Here is a 20,804-nt window from a genome sequence, read left to right as displayed (position 1 = left end):
GAATCAACTGTGTAGGACTAACAGGAACGGAAAAGCGTAATTTAATTGTGGTTAGTGTCCTTTTTCTCACAGCTGGTGACCAGAAACAAATAGACTGCCAGATATTTCTCCAGCAAAGTTGAGTTTATTTGGGATCAGCAGAGAATTGCAATTCAGGGTCTACAACCACTGTGAGCTGTGTTCAAGTCCCCCACACAGCAAGGGAAGGAGAACTCTTTTATAGAGGGGAAAAGGAAGTTGGGAGGGCTCTAGTAAACAAAGAGTCCATGGCTTTTCATTGGCTGAAGCCGTGCCAGAGAAAAGGAGTCTTCATTCTACTTACAGGGGTTGGGCCTTATCTTTGCAGGGTGTCAGAGCTCCCCATTCTGGTCTCCCAACTCTATCTAATCTGTTTAATTTTTTAATAAACAGATGTCTGTTTATTAATTTTTTACATAGCCACAGGAAAAAATGCTTTTCTTTCACCTTGCTCTATCTTTTCTTTCTAGTTTTTAGCAGGCTAATCTTGTGCAAACTGCAAGAAAACACTCATTGAAAGGTATGTTGCTCCAAATCTCTCTTCAGAATTCAGAGGAAATACTGTATGAGAAATCTTAATGTAAGTTACAGGCTAATAAACTAACAAGAGAACTTAAGGACGATGAGTCTGTAGTCCCTGCACTGAGTCCCTTTATTTCTCAGGGCAATGTAGTTATTTACGCAGGTGCAATACAAATCTACCTTTGTAATGATATAGTTGGATAAACCAAATTTAACCATTCCAGAAATGTCTTATTTAAATCACATTTAATTGGGTATGACCAGCCCATTATTAAAAAAAAAAAAAACAATGACTGTACTTCACGTGTGGAAATGATGCCTACAAAAACCATGAGGGAAACTCCCTAAGGCCTCCTCTCTGATTTATGGGGTCCCAGCCTTAAAGGAATTCAAGACTTGCCCTTCCTGTCAGGCTAGGACAGGCAAACACGCTGTTATGGACTGAATGTTTGTGTCCTCAAATTCATATGTTGAAATCCTAATCTTCAATGTGATGTTATTAGGAGGTGGGGGTCTTTGGGAGGTGATTAGGCCATGAAGGTGGAGCCTTCATGAATGGGATTAGTGCCTTTATTAAAGGGACCTCAGAGAGCTCCCTCATCCCTTCCCCCATGTGAGGACACAGTGAGAAGACAGTGGTATGAACCAGAAAGCAGGCCCTAACCAGACACCCGATGTGCAGGCACTTTGATCTTGGATTTCCCAGACTCCAGGACTGTGAGAAATTTCTGTTGTTTATAAGCCACACTGTTCGTGGTAGTCAATATAGCAGCCTGAACAGTCTAAGACATGTGGGATCTCAGAGAAAGAAGATAAACTTTACAGTTACAGGTGCTGCAGGAGAAACCCAGTTAGCATTCTTAGTTCCTGGACTGAAAATAGATGAACAATAAAGCAATACAGAGTACATCTGGCATAATGAAAGTGATCAAAAATATGACTCCAAGGGCTTTGTAAAGGACACAGATTCATTCTTTAACCTGTTGATGAAAAGTTAGTATATCTAGGAATTGGAAATTTTTATTTGAGCCAAATTTGAGGATTATAGCCCAGGAAGAGCATCTCAGAAAGCTTTGAGAACTGTTCCACCAGTTAGAAATGAAGGAACAGTTATGTAAGTTTTTTTAAACAAAGGACTGTACCTCAAATGACATATTATTGACAGTTTACATAATCCAAATCTAAGCATCATCCTGGTGGGTCATGAGACCTCTTACAAAATCAAGAAGGAATGTTATTTTTAAGGAGCTGTCTTGTTGATGCTGGGAAAATGTTGCTGTTTACGGTTAAGCAGGTATTCCTGCTGATGGAGGAGGTTTGGTCGATGAACAATGCAGATACATGATGCACAGTGTGGGGAGAAAGGAGGCCAAAAGGCAGAGAAGAATTTTTATGTCTAAATTTTTCTTGTCTTGCCATAAAATATGAATTTTATTTCACAAACCATAACATCCAAGCTTAATACAAGCAGGTCTTAATGTAATCATCATCTCTTCTTTTTTGTTTGTACGTCAATTAAACCATCCAAATAGAACAAAACATCAAGTTAATGGTCTTCTATCAGAAAATCTAGAACAGACATATTTGGTCAAATTTATACCATCAGGGTAGAATTTGCTCATAAGGGGACTTGAAAAAATGAAACTGACATTCTTTTCCTTAGCTTATCTCTGATACAAGAAGATCGCAACTACCACAGCTCAGGAAAGATTTACATTTTTAAAAGACATGCGTTCCCTGAGATAAGGCTTGAATTACAGGGCCATTCTAAAGCCTTGCAGAGATAAACTCTGATCCTGTTTCCTGTTGTCAGAGACAAGACTTTCAATCAAAACAGGACTGTCAACTACTACATGATAATTTGAACTATAAATACAGCCTTCTCTCTTTATTCTGGGAGTCCAGTTGCTCTGAAAGCTTGACTACGTGTTGAAAAAATTGGCTGAGTGGAGTTTTTTATTAGGGACAGGGTGGAAAGATTTCTTTAGAAAATAAATAATTTTTTAAATGGGTGGGAGGACTAAACCAATTAAAGGTAACTGCCCAGCCATCATCCACAACAACTAAAACATGGTTCGTAGAGCCTTTATTATAATGGGTCAAGAAAATCAAAGTTGGACGGTAAAGCAGTAAAAACAGATTTTACTCAGGAAATATCGCAATGGGGGAAAGAGACCTCAGTATAGAACTTGCTTGATTCTAAATAAAGCAGAGATAAGTGGGGATTTACAGCAAAGGAGCAGGGTGGAAGGTCAGTAGATGGGAAATTACTGAGAGAAAACACCAGGGACAGAAGGGGATTCTGGTCAAAAAGACCGAACAGGACTCCTGCTGAAGGCAGATGGGGTGATCAGACGCCCCCTGCGGCACGGTGGAGGATGAGGAAATTCGGCCAGATACCCAGGGTGATCAGGTACAAAGGGTGGGAGATTCTTGCTAGACTGACTTAGCAAGGTGCTTGCTACAACTGGCCTCTGCAGGACAAGGCCCAGCGGTAGCACTGAGTCAAAAAAGGGCTAAGAGGGGACTGTCTAGAGTTTGGTCAAGGAGAGAGTCTTTGTCAGTTGCTGAGGAGCTGTCCTGGAGATTGTCCTCAAGGTTTATACGAGTTACCCTGACGACAAAAACTCCCCAACTTGGGAATTTCTGCTGCCTTGACCGTGAAAGGTCACACAGAAGTCTGTAACTGTCGGTGCCTGGCTTTGGTTCCATGGTGGGGACAGGTGGGCTCAGTCAAGGGAAGTTGATGCTTCCTGGAGAGGGAGCCATGGCCAGGAGAGAAGGAAAGGAGATGGGGAGGGGGCGGGGAGGGCCAGGCTGGAGGAACTGGTGCAGAGACTCGAGAAGTCACGAGGAGTGACAGGAGTCTGTCGGTAGCCTCCAGCTCACACACCTTGTCTGCTATTAAAGCTCATCCAAGGGACCCTTAAACTCCAAAGACAACCTTCTGCAGGGCAGAATTCCCCTTCTAATTCAGCAAAGCAATTCCAGGGAGAAGGGACACCCCAGGAGGCCAAACCACAGATGGGCTTCCTGCCTCCTCTGTCCGACCCGATTTTGACCTTGAAGGCCAGCTGGCCAGCGTGGTAACCAGTAGTGCTGCCTGAGCCTAGCAAGGGGTGGACACGCTAGGCAGCGTGTACTCAACCAGCTCCTCGAAGTGCTGGCCTCCACCCTGCAGCGACTCACCATCAGTACCCCGCAGAAACCACGGATGGACCCAGCACACGCCCCTAAGTCAGTACTCGAGAGAAACTCACTTTTTTCCTGAGACAAGCGGAGAGCTGAATGCTCAGACACAAAGAAGTGAAGCACTGTATACCATCTCTTTTCAGTTGCTTGGAAAACAGAATGCAGGCCAGGTGTTTTAAAAAAGTACTCAGGCCTCAAGACTTAACCATTAGCCATTTCAGAGTGCAAGGGATACTTTCAAATAGAAGGTGATTGGCCCCGGGCTGCCTGACTTCCTCTCGTTGAATCTTGACATGGGTTAGAATGGGCAAACTGGGGCTTCCCTGGTGGCGCAGTGGTTGAGAGTCCACCTGCCGATGCAGGGGACACGGGTTCGTGCCCCGGTCCAGGAAGATCCCACATGCCGCTGAGTGGCTGGGCCCGTGAGCCATGGCCGCTGAGCCTGCGCGTCCGGAGCCTGTGCTCCGCAACGGGAGAGGCCACAACAGTGAGAGGCCCGCGTACCGCAAAAAACAAAACAAAACAAAAAAACTGGCAAACTGATCAAAAAGACGATTGATTGTTACTAGCTCATGTTTATCGAGTGCTGCCATGGGAAAAACTGACCAGGACTTAGTATAGAGAGATTGTTCAAAAGGATTGTTCGAAAGGATTATTGCAAGGAAGGAAAAGGTACTATGGCAAAAGGGGGATGGGTATAGCTGTGACCACGAGCCCGTAAGCATCTCAAAATCAAGCAGAAAAAAGAGGTTTCTTTGTAAGGTGCAGGAGAGATGATCAGAATCTTTGGAGAGGAATCTGAGCAAGCAAGGGGAAGTGGCCAGCGGGGTCTGATCAGAAAGGGTCTGGCTGTGCTCAGCTGATTCCAGGAAACACTGATAGGGGAAACAATCCACCGCTCCCGCTAGAGGGTCAGCAGAGTTCAGGGGCCCGTAGGAAAGAGAGGGGGCTGACAAAAATTTGGCGAAGACAAAGCAGAGGGTAAGAAAGGGGCGACTGTGAGCTTACTAAGGGGTGAGCGCTGGGCTAAAATTCCCACGAAGAAGATGCTGCTCTTCTATTTCCCATTTTGCAGAGGGAAACGGATTCTGACAGTTCAGGCAATTTTCCCAGAGTCCCACAGCTAATAAAGTCCATGTAACTCTTGTTACCCACAGGGGGTCATATAAATAGGCTATTTGGAGGGTAATATGGAGGAATTGGACCTTTTCTTTCATTTCCCTTCCTCTGTAATGTTCAACACATGTTTGGGGGCGAATAGAGTGAATAAAGAGGGGGAGGGGCTACAATTCTACCAACCCACCCTCACTTAATCCCATGAGTCTTTTCATAACTGGTGTCGCACATCCTATGCTTTTGCTCTCCTAAATCTGAAACTAACTGAGCTTTGACTGAGCTTTGTCTCCCCGAGTTGCCTACTAAGCTGCACCGGGACACCCCAGAACCATCATGGGAAGACGGAGCCAAGGGAATTGACGACGTCGACATGCCTTTCTCGTGAGCTTTCCCAGGGAGTGGAGAGAGGGATAAGGAGTCGCTCCCTGCCAGGTCCACCCTCCTAAGTATTATGCACCCGGACAGTGGATGCCCTGACCATGTAGCCTCAGCTGCAGTGACTTTTACACTCTTAATATGCACTTAAAAATCCAGATGTGCCTGTCTTGGGGCCAGGCCACCCATGTCACTGCCAACACTGCGTGGAGCTCCTCAGACGGGCACCTCCATCCTTCCCTGCCCTGGGGGAGGCTGGCCTCTTCCCCATGAGACCCCAGCAGTCTCTCAGCTGTCTCAAGACCTCCATGATTCATGACGCTGAAACTGAGTGCACCTCCCCTCAGCTGCGTGGAATAAGTACAAACCTCTGTGCAGGGTTGGCCATGAAGAAATTCGATTTCTTTGGAGTCTACACATACACAAAACCTCAGTTTTGGTTCCTGAAAGTCTGGCACCCAGAGACGGACAACACCCTTAAGGGACTAAATCAGAATTATCAAGTCTTATCCACTAGCTCCTTTCAAAAAGAATCCCACATCCAGAAGGGAGTGTTTCCCAACAGGCGGCACGCAACTTCTAGCACTTTCCAAGCTCCTCCTTCCACAAATGCCCCATGAGGCTCCTTGAGTTATGGTCCCTCCCCAGCCACCTCACGTCCACAAGATCAGGCAGTTGTATACGACTGAGACTCAGAGACTCTGGGTTGCAAACGGATGCAAATCTATCTGAACTCTGGCTTGACCAAAAATACAGGAATGTTAATAATACCTGCTCATTAGTGGCTATAAATTCCATGACATTGGGACCAGATCCACCTGGTTCACCATTGTATCAACAGCACCACACAATGTGCCCTGAACCTGCTAACAATTAATGTGCATTTGTTGAGTGAGTAAAAGAATGGAGGAAAGAAGCAATGCTGCTTCCTTAGGTTTTTGTGAATATCAGTTAAGATCCCATATGGTTTGTAAACAACACTTCTCTGCAAATAACAGCTAAAAATAAATTCGCTGTTATTGTTACTCTCAGAGGTCTGTACTGTAGGCATGGTTTATTACAAAAATTAAAATGAACCATATTTATTGTAGAAATCATTCCCCAGAAAGAGCACATTTTTCTCAAATGTTAAAAATGGAAGAAATTCCTAATTTTGAAAGGCTCAATATTTAAGCCACTTGCATATGATAATAAATAAACACATTTTATATTGAAGACATAAATACCATGTGCAAAGAATTAACAGTGAAATTAAAAGTATTTTCAATCTTTAGAATCAGTGCAGAGAAATAAAAATAATAAATGTCTTACAAATAAGCATCTGGCCATGTTTCTTCTCCTCTGAACAACACATACACAAACACACCCCACACACAAGTAATAAAAGAAGGTCTGTTAGCCATTGTTAGATGCTACAAGCTGGGAAGCTAAATTGTTATTCCGGAATGGAGGGAGAAATTGCTGGAAGCAGCAAATGATGGCTAGAATTAGGCATCTCCCAGAACATTCCCAGAAACAAGCCTTCCTATGGTGTGATGGGGAGAAAATTTACTGATGACCTGGGGTGTCCAGAAGTAGCCATTATAAAATGTAACTAAAGTAAATTAAGCTGTCATCATAACTATGACACATAGGAAGCTAGGGACCCTGAAAAGGCAGGTTTCTCTAACGCATAAGAAATGTTACCATAAAAAAGGAGCGCTGGGGCTTAGAATTTGTCAGCATTTATGCTGCACAGTCCCAGAAGGAAAACACTGCCTGATGGACACAAGGAAGGTAGCTCTGTAATAAAGTGGAAGAAGAAAGCCTCAAGCAGCCAATAGAATTCTCCACCTCGACTTGTACTGATTCAGTAAGAGACTCTCTGGAGAGTGGTTTCCTTCACCAGACACCTCAGCACTGGGAGAGTGCCCTAGATTTCTCTCCCTTCATGCTATCAGGGTTTTCTCCTGGGGCCCTATGCTTCACGTGTAACAGGCGAAATGATCGTGTCCACGTTCTCTTGCCTGAACAGACCACGTGGCCACGGCCTGGGAGCCAAGGAACAGAGGCCGCCAGCTGGCAGACAGCCAGAGCCACTCAAGGGCGGCTCGTGTCTCACCCTGTACTTTCTGGAAGGACAACGTCTCTTCTCTACATTCATCCTGCACCAGCTGGTGTAAGAAGTCAGATCTGGGGTTGTTCCCAGATCAAAGGAGTTGCTTGTTGTAGCCTTGGGAGTGGGAGCAGTTTTGTGTGTGTGTGTGTGTGTGTGTGTGTGTGTGTGTGTGTGTGTTCCTCGGTTCCGAGTCACTTGCCAGGGCGCTGACAAACACACAATTTGGCAGCTCAGCCTTGCTGAGATCACAGACTGAGGATAGTCTTTATTCAAAGCAAAAGTCGATTTCTCTCTGTTAAATGCTGAGGTGAGAGGTATTTCTGTTTAATTACAATAATTTCTGATTTCCAGCATACAGGCTTCAGACCATAGCAGAAGGCATCTTCAACTTGTAGGAAGTCCCAAACCTAAACAGATTGGATTCTCAAATTTTGAGAGTCAGTCATTTGAAATTCCTCACAGGAATTTAATGTAAACCAGTACATGGAAGGTACGTGGCGACAGACGCGTCTTCTAGCTTTGGAATCGTTTGGCCGAGAAATGGGCTTTCTCACGAGGGATGGATTTCTCGTCAACAGAAGAATGGGCCACCGCCCTGGCAAGCTCCCAGGTTCCTTCTCCAAGGTGTTTCAGTTATTACTTTGTCCAGATACCTTGTACATACATTTAGAATTTTAAAAAATAAAAGCTCATATGATTTCAGTCATCAGACGAAAAACTAAATAAATAAAATGGAAATGGAAACCATTCTTGAATTACCTTGACTGCTAGTGCTTGAGGAAAAACAGTTTAGTTAAAAGCAGGTGGGACGGCGTGGACACGTTCGTGGATCTTCCAGTGAAACTTAGAGAAACGCTGTCCAACTTTCAAGATACAAGTCCAGCCCTTTGTCACATGACCCCCCTCCCTCAGTGCAGATGTCTCGATATCCTTAGTTTTGAGCCCTGCCTGCCTGCAGGGAGCCCCAGCCCATAAATGGCTGTGCCCTCTGCACATGTCACAGGGCTTTACCCTCTAAGGGTCAACAGCACTGCCCATAACCTTCATTAGACAGGGATTATGTATCTAAGTCAGCAGGAGGAGGAGGTCCTCTTTTCTCCAAAATGACTAATGAAATGAGTCGCATAGACACAAACCCCTTACAATTATAAATAAATAAATAAATAAGAACTGAGAATGTAACGCAACGATGACACTTCATTGATAACCTTGTCTGGCCCAGTTATTGAGCAGGGAATTGTTGAGAGAAAAATACTGACATGTTGTGAACAAAACAGATTTGTCACAGAATCACGCCCTGGAAAGGAGCTCAGAAATCACCCAGTTCCTGTCGTGCATATATACCCCTTCCTAAACAGTTGTTGTCTAATGCCACTTGTTGCTACTCTTACTGCTGTGGTGAGGTTATTATTTGTTTTAAGGCTCATCTCTTCCCTGGAAAGAAAAGGGCCCTAGTTCTTTCTCTGGTTCCCCTTGCCCACTCTGTCTCCATTTCCCATGCTCCAAATCCCCAACTTGGGGAAGCTGAAATAACCATTACACTCTGTTTCACTCCTATGTGTTCAGATCATAAAAGACAGACACACTGTAGCCTTTGATACTTGACCTTCATCATAGCCCTATCAAGTTACCTATTCCGCACAGCTTGATACAAAGCTAAACTGTGTGAACAAAAGAATGCAGAAACAAACAACTGTTATCAGGCCCGAGAAGTAAGCAAAGATAATATACATCATTGTAAAGACTCCCAGTTCTGTTTCCGTGGTAAAGATGTGCCTGAAGCTCTCAACCACCAGGTCCACTGGAACCTGAGGAAATGATCATGTTGACGCTTTCTGAACCTTGGGACTTTCAGTCAACTTAAAGCTTGGACTCTGTCAACCTTTGCCCCATTCTATGCTGAATTCTTCTCTGCTCAAGCTCCTTCATGAATATGCATGGACCCTTAGCTTAAAACTTCAGTTTTGCTGTTTGAGGAGAGACTGCTTTGGAAAAGATCCTCAGCATTCTCCTTACTTGCTGTAAGTAATAAATCCTTCCTTCTCCTGCTCTTTGGCTTGGCTGTGTCTTCTGGCTCGACACACACCAAGAGGCAAACCCAGTTTGGGGGGTAACACTCTCTCATGCTTGTGCTTATATAATGGAAATCTTGTATATGTATTTTGTATTGTGTAGTTTTTGCTTTGAAAACATAAGAAAGTTAAGTTAATCTTGCATGAAATATGATAAACAGAGTATCTGCCACAGCGAACACTCTGTCACTTGTCCTAACCATAATTGGTACAAATGGTATTTTACATTGCTCTCCTCATGCTACTATAAATGCCTATTTTATTTTAGACACGCTCAATAAATGTTTCTCTCGCTAACTCGATTACAGAACCCAGGTAAATGAAATCAAAAGCAACTTGGATTCATTGTTTTCCTAATAACTGTGTAGCAGGATCCTCTGATATTTGTAGGCTACACGTTTTTAATTAATTGCAATCAAGATACACAGAAAACTCAATCAGGAATCAGGCTCTAAGAACAAAACAGGAAGCTATTTGAGCTGCTGTGGATGACTGCATGGGTGGTCTGATGAAGCCATGTCCACAAATCCAACAGAAAACATTCAAAGGAAAATCAAGAATCAGTTTCAGAGGAGGCACGCACCTGCACTGTTATTTTGTCTACAAACTCCGAGAGAGCTGGGCATCTCCCAAAGCTTGTGTCAGAAGGAGAGTGAAGGGGAAACAGGAAATGCCAGAGGGAGATGGACCATTTCTCTGTGTCAGGGGTCATCTTAGCTGAATTCAGGAGGACACAGCAATTTTTTTTTCATATATAGCATTTTTTAATCTATTTATTCATTTATTTATTTTTGGCTGTGTTGGGTCTTGGTTTCTGCACACAGCCTTTCTCTAGTTGCTACGAGCGGGGGCTACTCTTCCTTGCAGTGTGTGGGCCTCTCAGTGTGTTGGCTTCTCTTATTGTGGAGCATGGGCTCTAGGCGCGCAGGATTCAGTAGTTGCGGTATGTGGGCTCAGTAGTTGTGGCCCGTGGGCTCTAGAGCACAGGCTCAGTAGTTGTGGCGCATGGGCTTACTTGCTCTGTGGCATGTGGGATCATCCTGGACCAGGGCTCGAACCCCTGTCCCCTGCATTGACAGGCAGATTCTTAACCACTGTGCTACCAGGGAAGTCCAGGACACAGCAATCTAAGAAAAAGAATCAGCAAAAATCAAATAGTTTAAAAAAGAAGAAGAAGAATTTCACCAGATTTTAATTTGCTCAGACAAGGTGTTCCTTCCTTTGCTCACTGCTCACTGGAACGGAACCTAAGGGGCCCATCTTGGAGCTTCCCTGTCTTCTTGTTTCTAATCCTTTATTCAGTTTGTAAATAGGACCATACTCCTCAAACACTATAGTTCTTCCCACTGAGACAGGAGGGAAGGGGCCGGGGCGCAACCATCAAAAAAATGACACAGGGCTTCCCTGGTGGCGCAGTGGTTGAGAGTCCGCCTGCCGATGCAGGGGACACGGGTTCGTGCCCAGGTCCGGGAGGATCCCACATGCCGCAGAGCGGCTGGGCCTGTGAGCCATGGCCGCTGAGCCTGCGCGTCCGGAGCCTGTGCTCCGCAGCGGGAGAGGCCACAGCAGTGAGAGGCCCGCATACCACAAAAAAAAGAAAAAAAAAGAATGACACAGCTGTTGAGGAGACAACAAAAACTGGTTAGAACCTACTAGACCCCATTCTCTCTCATGTCCCATTCTCCTGCAATGCCATTTGTCTTTTTTTAACCAAATTGAATTGTAAATTCATGAAATAAAAATTCGTTTTCTAAGGCAAGTCAAGGATAATTTGAACATAAAAATGTTTCTCTGCCCTTTGGCCTCCTCTCTCCCCTCTGCTGTGCATTGGGTATTTGCATTTTGCATCGACCAGACCTCCCCTTTGGCAGATATACCTGCTCAGCCATAAAGAACAACAGTTCTCCTAGCATCAACAAGATAACTCCTTAGGAGGTAACCTTCCTGCTTAATCTCGTAAGGGACCACAATGACCCATGACCCACTACTCGCTTTGTACAAATAGACCCGGACTGTGTAAACTGTCAATAATACATCACTGAACATACAGCCTAGTGTCTCAAAACCTTATATAACTGTGCTTTGACGTCTAACGGGTGGAACAGTTCTCAGAGCTTTCTGAGAGCCTCTTCCCGGGGTTATAATCCTCAATTTGGCTAGAATAAAATGTTCTATTTCTTTCTTAGATCAACTGATTCATTTTTTTGTACAAAATCAACTCAAATCTCCTATTAATAAGTAGCATCATATTAATAACCATGGAGGCTGCCCAGTGAACAGTGCTTCCCCAGCTCCAGCCAGCTCTCTGGCTGCTGCCTTTCTTCTGGTTCTGACAAAACAAGCCCCAGCCTATCAAAAGGACCTTTCCTCACCCTCAGTCCCCTGTACCCATTTGGTCCTATCTCTACCTCCCAAGGGACACAAGTCATCCCCCACAGGACCTCAAAATACTATTTTTTTTAGTGAATAGCAAATGGCAGAACGCTGTGTGTAGTATGACCTCATTTTCATAATAAATTTTTTTCAATAGATAATCAAGTATGTGTTAAAAAGTTGCAGGGCTTTTGTACAACGCAATGGGAAGGCGTGGTAACATGGGAAACTTTCACTTTCATTCGTGATATTTAAACTTCATATATATTTATACATCTGTCATCTTTAAAATAAAGATCAATTTTTTTCTAAGACAACCTCTTCTGATTACTCTTTTTTAACACTATTCACACTCCTCATTTCTGTAATGTTTTTGACAGCTGGATATTTTTGCCACTGTTTAAATGTATATGTATATATATATATATATATATATATATGTATATATATATGTATATATAGTTATGCATATATTTTTCCTTCTTTCTTTTTTCTATCTGTTATTGTCCTCTCTCCTCCCTTATATTAAAAATCTCCTTAAGATTAATGTAAATTTTATATCAGATAATAGACGAGATTGTCTACAATCAAGAGACATGAATGCCTCTTTTAATACTCCCTAGAGCCCAGTTCATGGTAGACACTCTGTTGAATAACTAAATGAGGAGTGAGTATGTATAGTAATGAAGGAATCACACCAGCTCTTGGACCTATGTAAAACCTGCTTTAATATTCATTTTTTTCCTCAGCAGTTGTATATTTTCTCCAAAATATATATAACATGTATTAAATTATATAAGCCCTAGTAATTCTCGAAAACCTCCTTCTCTTTGTTTACAGCTGCCAACAAATTTACCAAAGCCAGATTTTCTTACCAACAATTTCGGTCACTCCTGACGACTGGTCAAAAACCCAGGACCGGGCTTCCCTGGTGGCGCAGTGGTTGAGAGTCCGCCTGCCGATGCAGGGGACACTGGTTCGTGCCCCGGTCAGGGAAGATCCCACATGCCACGGAGCAGCTGGGTCCGTGAGCCTTGGCCGCTGAGCCTGTGCGTCCGGAGCCTGTGCTCCGCAACGGGAGAGGCCACAACAGTGAGAGGCCCGCGTACCGCAAAAAAAAAAAAAAAAAAAAAAACAACCCAGGACCCTTTTCAAACGATCAAGAGATGTGGCGATTTAAGAATTGCTGTGCTGGGCTTCCCTGGTGGCGCAATGGTTGAGAGTCCGCCTGCCTGATGCAGGAAACACGGGTTCATGCCCCGGTCTGGGAGGATCCCACATGCCATGGAGTGGCTGGGCCCGTGAGCCACGGCCGCTGAGCCTGCACGTCCGGACCCTGTGCTCTGCAACAGGAGAGGCCACAACAATGAGAGGCCCGGGTACCTCAAAAAAAAAAAAAAAAAAGAATTGCCATGCTAATGCAAACTCAGCCAGGGTCAATAGTGACGGATTCCACTTAGCTTTCTCAGGTTGGATGAAACAAGATTTTACAGCTTTTTATATCACCTGCTTTTCCAGCCTTGTGTTTCTCTATCAACATTTAATTGTACTTCCAATGGCTGGAGACAAACCATCTTTTCTTCTTTCCAAATGAGAATTTGTAGGTGTTTTCTAGTCCCATTTGCCACCAAGTGCTCATCAGAAGATGAACATCCTAGCGGGAGGTCAGTGATAACGAAGGAAAAAGAGAGTTCGGCTCCCAGGCCCAGTGATGGAACCAGCAGAGGGCCTTACCCAGCTCAAGTTGCCATGGCAAACCGCCTAATGAAAAAATGCTTCCATTCTGAACTCATCACCAGAGGGTGATTAGAATGTAAATAATGGTGAGATATGTAGGTGATAGCATGTTTCTATTAAAAGAAATACGATGCAAAGCACATTCCCTTTGATTAGTCACCTGCAGTAGGAGTGGCTACTGTTTATCCCACACTGAAGCCCTGAAGCCTTTTACAAAACCTACTGTTTTCCATCAGATCTTTCTGTAAACTCCCATTATACTGCATAAAAAATATGCAATAATTAAGGCAATTTAAAATTTAAATGGTTTTGGGGCAATTAGAGTGAAGTCTGTCATTTTTCTCACTGTAGGGTATGCATAGTGTATGGGTTAGCATCTGTTCTCAGTAATTCCTCCAATTCAATTACATCACATTTGGAAACTGCAGGCAGATGCAAGGCATCGCTTGAATCACAATTTACCTTTTTTAAAATTTTAATTTATTTATTCACATAAAATTCAGGATATGTATCCCTAACGAAAAGTGGGAATTTTACATTTTCCATTCTCATATATAAAATGCCCACAGTATTGAAAACCACACAGCCCACTGCGGTAACAGCCCTCTTGTTAAACACAGCTGTTGCCTTCTGGATTACCTGGACACCTACCACAGGAAGTCGTCTCCTGCATTGGGAAAAGTCACACTATTACTTCATTTTGGCATTGAGATGAGGTGAGCAGGGTGAACAGAGGCATCAGCATGCTGAATAATCCAAAGAAAAAGAGCTCGGTGTGTTTGGGGCACTCATTTATGTCTTTGTGCATGTGTTCATTTGATAAGCATTGCCTGAACACCTAGTATAACTGTCATCTGTAGAGTAGGACTGGGTGTGTCAATTAAGCCTTATACACTTGGCCAAAGGCAAGGGGCTACCTTCTCAAAGTTTATCACCATTCTCTTTGTCCATGACCTCACAACAGGTAATAAATCTCATCCTGTAACTCTACCTACATACCGCCACTGATGCTACAAAATAAAGTTTAGTTCAGTGACCTAATTCTCTCCAAGGTTGCAGCCGTGAGTCACTGCTAGCATTAAGTCACATTTGTGACAACTACAAAGTGGCACCCGCTGAATGAGTAAACTACAAAAGCCACTCCTTTCTCAGGATTTTAGCGCCCACCTTCCCCCTCCACCAAGCTACTTTGACCACGTGCTATCTGCATACTGCAGAGGGATGATGGTTCCTTCCCACTAGTCCAGATCTGGCCCCATCTGCCCCAGCAGAGGCCATTTCCTGCACATCCTGTGTCTCTGGGGACTAATGCTACCTTGACTGCTCTACCCAATCCCTGACTTCCTGTGGCTGCCACACCCCCTGCCTCCTTGGTCTAAAACTGTCCCTGGCTTCCCAGGTGTTTTCTGAAAGGCATCTTGGTTGATCCTTACAACTGTTCTCAGTGGATTCCTCCTCCTTTTTGAGAGACCCTCCATACCCCAAAATGCTTTGAGGTTTTGTTGCAGGGAAGAGAGTGGGGCGCGAGAGGATGGTCATAACCCAGGTCTCGGGCAAGTCCCTGGGACGGCTGCCTAGGGTGTGTTCTTGGCTTCGCACAGGAAAGGATTCAAGAGTGAGACATAGTAAAGAGAAAGAAGGTTTATTCAGGGAGAAACAGAGTGTGGGCCATCTCAGAAGGAGAGAGAGGCACCAGGGTAGGGGTGGTCAGTTTTAATAGGGGTGGGTAATTTCATAGGCTAATGAGTGGGAGGAGTATTCCAGCTATTTTGGGGAAGGGGTGGGGATTTCCAGGAATTGGGCCACTGCCCACTTTTTGGCCTTTTATGGTCCGCCTTGGAACTGTTATGGAACCTGTGGGTGTGTCATTTAGCTTGCTGATGTGTTACAATGAGCATATATTGAGGTTCAAGGTCTAGTGGAAGTCAATCGTCCGCCATCTTGGATCTAGTTGGTTCTAACCAGTTTATGTTGTGTTCTTAGGCTATGTCATTCTTTTAGAGGTTGGGCCCTGCTCCCTTCCTGTCTCAGTGTAACAGTGGAAGTGCCCTTGATTCTTTACATAGCTCACAGGATGCCTGCCTCACCCCAAACTTATACTTCTAACTCCATTGATGGAAGGTAGACCCATCAATAGGTAGACCCCATCTCCACACCTGACAGAAGTATGATACAAAACAAAACCCCACAGGAATTAGCCTATGGAGACCAGATGGTCATTGTGCTAAGAGCATGGGCTTGAGAAACCTGGAGGAAGATGGTGGTTTGAGTGTGGGTCTCAGATCCCTCTCCATCTCAACTCCAGAGCAACACAACACCAGTCAATCTGGAAGAGTCTGGAGGGTGCACTGGAGGCCATGGGTTCCCCCAACATCTCTGAAAAAGAGATGTCTCTTCTCCTCGGTGTCTGGGGAGAACCAAGGAGCCTGTAGCTGAATAGAAGGGGAGTTTAGCAACTCGAAGTGGGGTATTCCTTAGGCGCCAGAGCCTGGATTGTTTTCAGGGAAATTCTTTATCTGCCCATTTGTATCACAGGTTCTGGAAGAATGTGCACATTCCTGTTGACCATGAAAGCTGAGGTGATTTGCTAAGTCCTTTGCTGGGGAAGGCTGTCACTGGAATCACTCTCAGAGAGACATTCCAACATTCTAGTTTTGTTCATAGAGGGATCACCAGCTTGACACTGCTCAGGAGGCCTCGACATCCTGACCAGTGTGAGCGCTGAAGGAACAACCAAAGTGAGCAGGGTAAAAATATATAAATTTGTATCTAAAAGGACTCAGTAACCTAGGAAAGGGAGAGAGAAAGGCAGGGAAGAAGGCCAGGTCATGGAATATCTGGATAGTGGCTCCCACTGGAGGAGAACTAGGGAAGACCCACAGGATAACTTTGAACAGACGACTAATAAGAAGCCTAAGGAGATTTAAGTAGAATACCTGAAGTACATTCTGGAAGTTTAAGAGAGAAAAAAGAAAACTTGATGCTATGGACTGAATTGTACCTCTTCACAACCCCCCTCAAAAAAAATTTATGTTGAAGCCCTCACCCACAATGTGACAGTATTTGGAGATGGGGTCTTTGGGAGCTAATTAAGTTTAGATGAGATTATGAGGGTGGGGCCCTCATGATAGGAGTAGTGTCCTTAGAAGAAGAGATACCAGAGAGCTGAGCTCCCTCTCTCCCTCTCTCCCTCTCTCTCTCTCTTCCTCTCTCCTCCCCCACCCCCATGTGAGGACACAGAGAGAAGGCAGTCTTCTATAAGCCAGGAAGACAGCTCTCACCAGAACCCAACCATGCTGGCCCTTGATCTTGGACTTCCAGCCTCCCAGTGTGTGAGAAAATAAACTCCTTTTGTTTAACAGCCCCCCACCCACCCACCCAGCCTAAGGTATTTTGTTGTGGTAGCCTGAGCTAATTAAGACACTTGACATCTTTATTTTAAAATTCAATATATGAATTGGAAAAGAAGATGATCATGGCTGAGAACCAAATTAATGGTCCACAAGATCAAGAACTCATAACCCAAAGCAAAAACACAATGAGATGAGAATCCCAAGGGAAAATACAAGAGGTTCAGAGAAGCAATCAGGCCTTGATATCGCTCAGATTTCAGGGCAAATGTATATTTTCACACCTGCAAGGATATATACCATCAATGTTCCCTAGCCAAGGAAAATAGGAAGTACTTACCCAAATGCCAATTGACTGAGATCAGACACCCCAAGAGAGGAAAAGATGAGGGGAGAGGAAATGGTAGTGAGCAATGATTCTTTCAATTGATAGCTGCACTAAATGGATACTGCTAGTTTGTCAGGGAATCTATACTATGAACGGCATAGGAGAAAACTTCACATAGAAGGGATATGCTTAATGGAAATATAAGGACAACTTTTACAATACTGTAACAGGAGAGTGTAACATACATCTTTCAGTATTTGACAAATCAAGCAGAGAAAAATCAATAATAATAGAGAGGACTTGAAAAATATAATCACCAAGAACAATTTAATAAGTATAGAGAACTGTGCTTTCCAGAGAATACAACTTTCTCTTGTATCCGTGTTATAAAAATTAATCATGTGCTTAACCACAAAGAAAACCTCCCCAAAGTAGAAATCTCACAAGCCATATGCTTAGTTCCTACTCTAACAAAATGAGAAATAAGCAATAAGAAGATGATCCCAAAACTTACATTATTAGAATTAAGGAACACTCCCTTAATCAATCTTTTATCAAAAGCATATCAAAATTTGTTTGCAACTTACCTGAAAAGGCATCCAAAAACTAAGCAAGATTGATGGATGGACAGAGGAATGCGTAGTTGGGTGCATATGTGATCCAGTAAATAAAGGAAAATGTTCATTGTAGAATTTGGTCGTGATGTTCACTGTATGATTCTTTCAACTTCTCTGTATGTTTGAGCCATTCTGTAATAAAATATTGGAAGAAATGTATAAAAAACTAAAATAAACAATCATCTAGAAAGTACTGAAAGGAAGGTTTTATACCAAAACCATAGCTTAAAATGTTTTTTCTAAATAATGTGATCCCCTTATTTATTATTTAAAGGGGCTCATTTGTTTTCTTTCCAAATATTTTTATCAAGTAGGTACTATGTGCCAGGCACTTTCCTAAGAGCTTACATATATTAACTCATTTAATCTTCACAACAACCCATTTTACAGAGCAGAAAACTAAGGTACAGAGAGTTTAAGTAACTTGCCCAAGGTCACACAGCTTATAAATGGCAAAACCAGGCTTTGAACAAAAGCAGCTAGTGTTCAGTCCATGTACTTAATCACTGCATTAGATTGTCTCTTCTAAGTTTTTCAAATTAAGAAAATAGATGAAAATTGTTCAAAAACAGAGCTAAAAGGATTGATTTAAAAAGATAAAAGCTGGGGCTTCCCTGGTGGCGCAGTGGTTGAGAGTCCACCTGCCGATGCAGGGGACGCGGGTTTGGGCCCCGGTCTGAGAAGATCCCACATGCCGCGGAGCGGCTGGTCTCGTGAGCCGTGGCCGCTGAGCCTGCGTGTCCGGAGCCTGTGCTCCACAATGGGAGAGGCCACAACAGTGAGAGGTCCGTGTACAGCAAAAAAAAATAAAAATAAAAATAAAAGCTGAAATAAATCAACTATACTTCAATTAAAAAATAATAAAAATAAGGACATTTCATCAATTTTAAAAAGATAAAAGCTGAAATTAATTAAATAAATATTATGGAAAAAAGATAAAAACTAAAACTTGTCACTTAAATAGATTTCTAAGATAGAAAATCGCTAGAAAGCATAATTACCAAAAAAGAGAAAGCTAATATATAATTCTTATAAATGAATAAGTCAATTTTATTACAGGTGTGGAGTAAATTAAAATATCAGAAAATATTAGCTGCCCTTTAGTAATAAATTTGAATATCTAAAAGCAAATTAGTATAACAAAAGTCAATCAAGAATAAAGAGAACACCTAAACAGACCAATAATGAGAGATGACATGAGAATATTAAAGTGCTCCTATTTAGAAAGGCACTTGGTCCATTTGGTTTTCTTGCTGCTCTCAAACTTTTGAATAAAAGTAAATTTTTTCTGTTTTGGCCACGCTGTGCGGCTTGCAGTATGTTAGTTCCTCGACCAGGGACTGAACCTGGACCACGGCAGTGAAAGCACCGAGTCCTAACCACTGGACTGCCAAGGAACTCCCCAAAGTAAATTTTTATTTCTTAGTCTTTTCTAGGTCTTTGAAAAAGATGGAAGATAACCTTAATATAAGTTTCAGAGAACTATGCAAACAGTATGTTTGTTCCATTTTCATAAAAGTGAACAAAAATGTAAACATTACTCATGGGCATATATTTTGTTCAGGCATAAAAAGCATTGTGAACAGTGACAACCAGGTTGCCAGAGTTGTTTATTTCAAGAGGATGAAAATCGGGAGGGGTGGAAGTTAAACTGGGCTTTGAAGTCAGCCAGACCCGCATTTGGGTCCCAGCTCTGCCATCTACTCCTTGTGTGACCTCATTCATTTGTGTAACCTCTGTCTTCATAAAGGGCTTATAGTGATCAATCAACATAATGCATTTAAAAGCCTGATCCATATATGGTAGTAAAGAAACTCTGGCTATCAGAGCTAGAATTCCCTTTTCCTCCTAATGTGCTCGTCCATCGTAGCAGTAAGAAGTGAATGTCTGTGTCACCCAGGTTCACACCTCTAAATGTCAGCTATATCCTGAAATTCATATTCTGCATGTTTCAGAAGGCACATAGGCTTTCTAAAGTTTCCTACATGGTGCCATTAACTTGAAAATTTCCAAACCATGTCACTGAGACCCAAAACTAATGGGGGGTTGGTCCCACAAGATCTAAATGGGACTCATGGAGGAGGGTTGCCGTCAAACAGAATATGTCTGTTTCCAGTTCTGCAAAAATCCATCCCCATGAATCTGCAAAGAGAAAAAATCTGGTTAACTGCCCCCTTTCTACCATTTTTAGAGATGTGGGTACAAGTCCTGGCCTCCACAATCACAAGGTCTATTTAGGTATACTTCTTCCCCAGGGATGGACTGAATTTTGTTTCCCCCCCCAATTTTTTTTTTTTTTTTTTTGCGGTATGCGGGCCTCTCACTGTTGTGGCCTCTCCCGTTGCGGAGCACAGGCTCCGGATGCACAGGCTCAGCGGCCATGGCTCACGGGCCCAGCCGCTCCGTGGCATGTGGGATCTTCCCGGACTGGGGCATGAACCCGTGTCCCCTGCGTCAGCAGGCAGACTCTCAACCACTGCGCCACCAGGGAAGCCCCTCCCCAAAATTTTATATGTTGAAATCTTAATCTTCAGGGCGAGGTTTTAGGAGGTGGGGCCTTTGGGGAGTGATTAGATCGTGAGGGTGGAGTCTGCATGATGGGATTAGTCCTATAAAAGAGGTTCCCACAGAGCACTCTCGAAACTTCCGCCAGGTGAGGTTATAGCAAAAGACTGCCATCTAGGAAGCAGGCTCTCTTGCCAGACACCAAATAGGCTGGCGCTTTGATCTCAGACTTCTGAGCCTCCAGAACTGTGAGAAATATTGGGTTTTTGTTGTTCTTGTTGTTTGTTTGTTTATAGGCCACCAGTCTATGGGATTCCGTTAGAGCAGCCCAAACGGACAGAGGCACCCACTAAAGACCATGCCTCCACCCAGACATCAAAGGCCAGTGAGGCTTTACAAATACACCTTCACAACTCTCACCAAAGACAATCAAATGTGAAGCACAACTTAATTTTTGGTAGAACACAAATGCCTTGCATGCGTACGTACTTCTAACACACG

The sequence above is a fragment of the Mesoplodon densirostris genome, chromosome 17 (assembly GCF_025265405.1).
Source record: "Mesoplodon densirostris isolate mMesDen1 chromosome 17, mMesDen1 primary haplotype, whole genome shotgun sequence".
NCBI classification, from domain to species: domain Eukaryota; kingdom Metazoa; phylum Chordata; class Mammalia; order Artiodactyla; family Ziphiidae; genus Mesoplodon; species Mesoplodon densirostris.
This window is presented reverse-complemented; position numbering follows the sequence as displayed.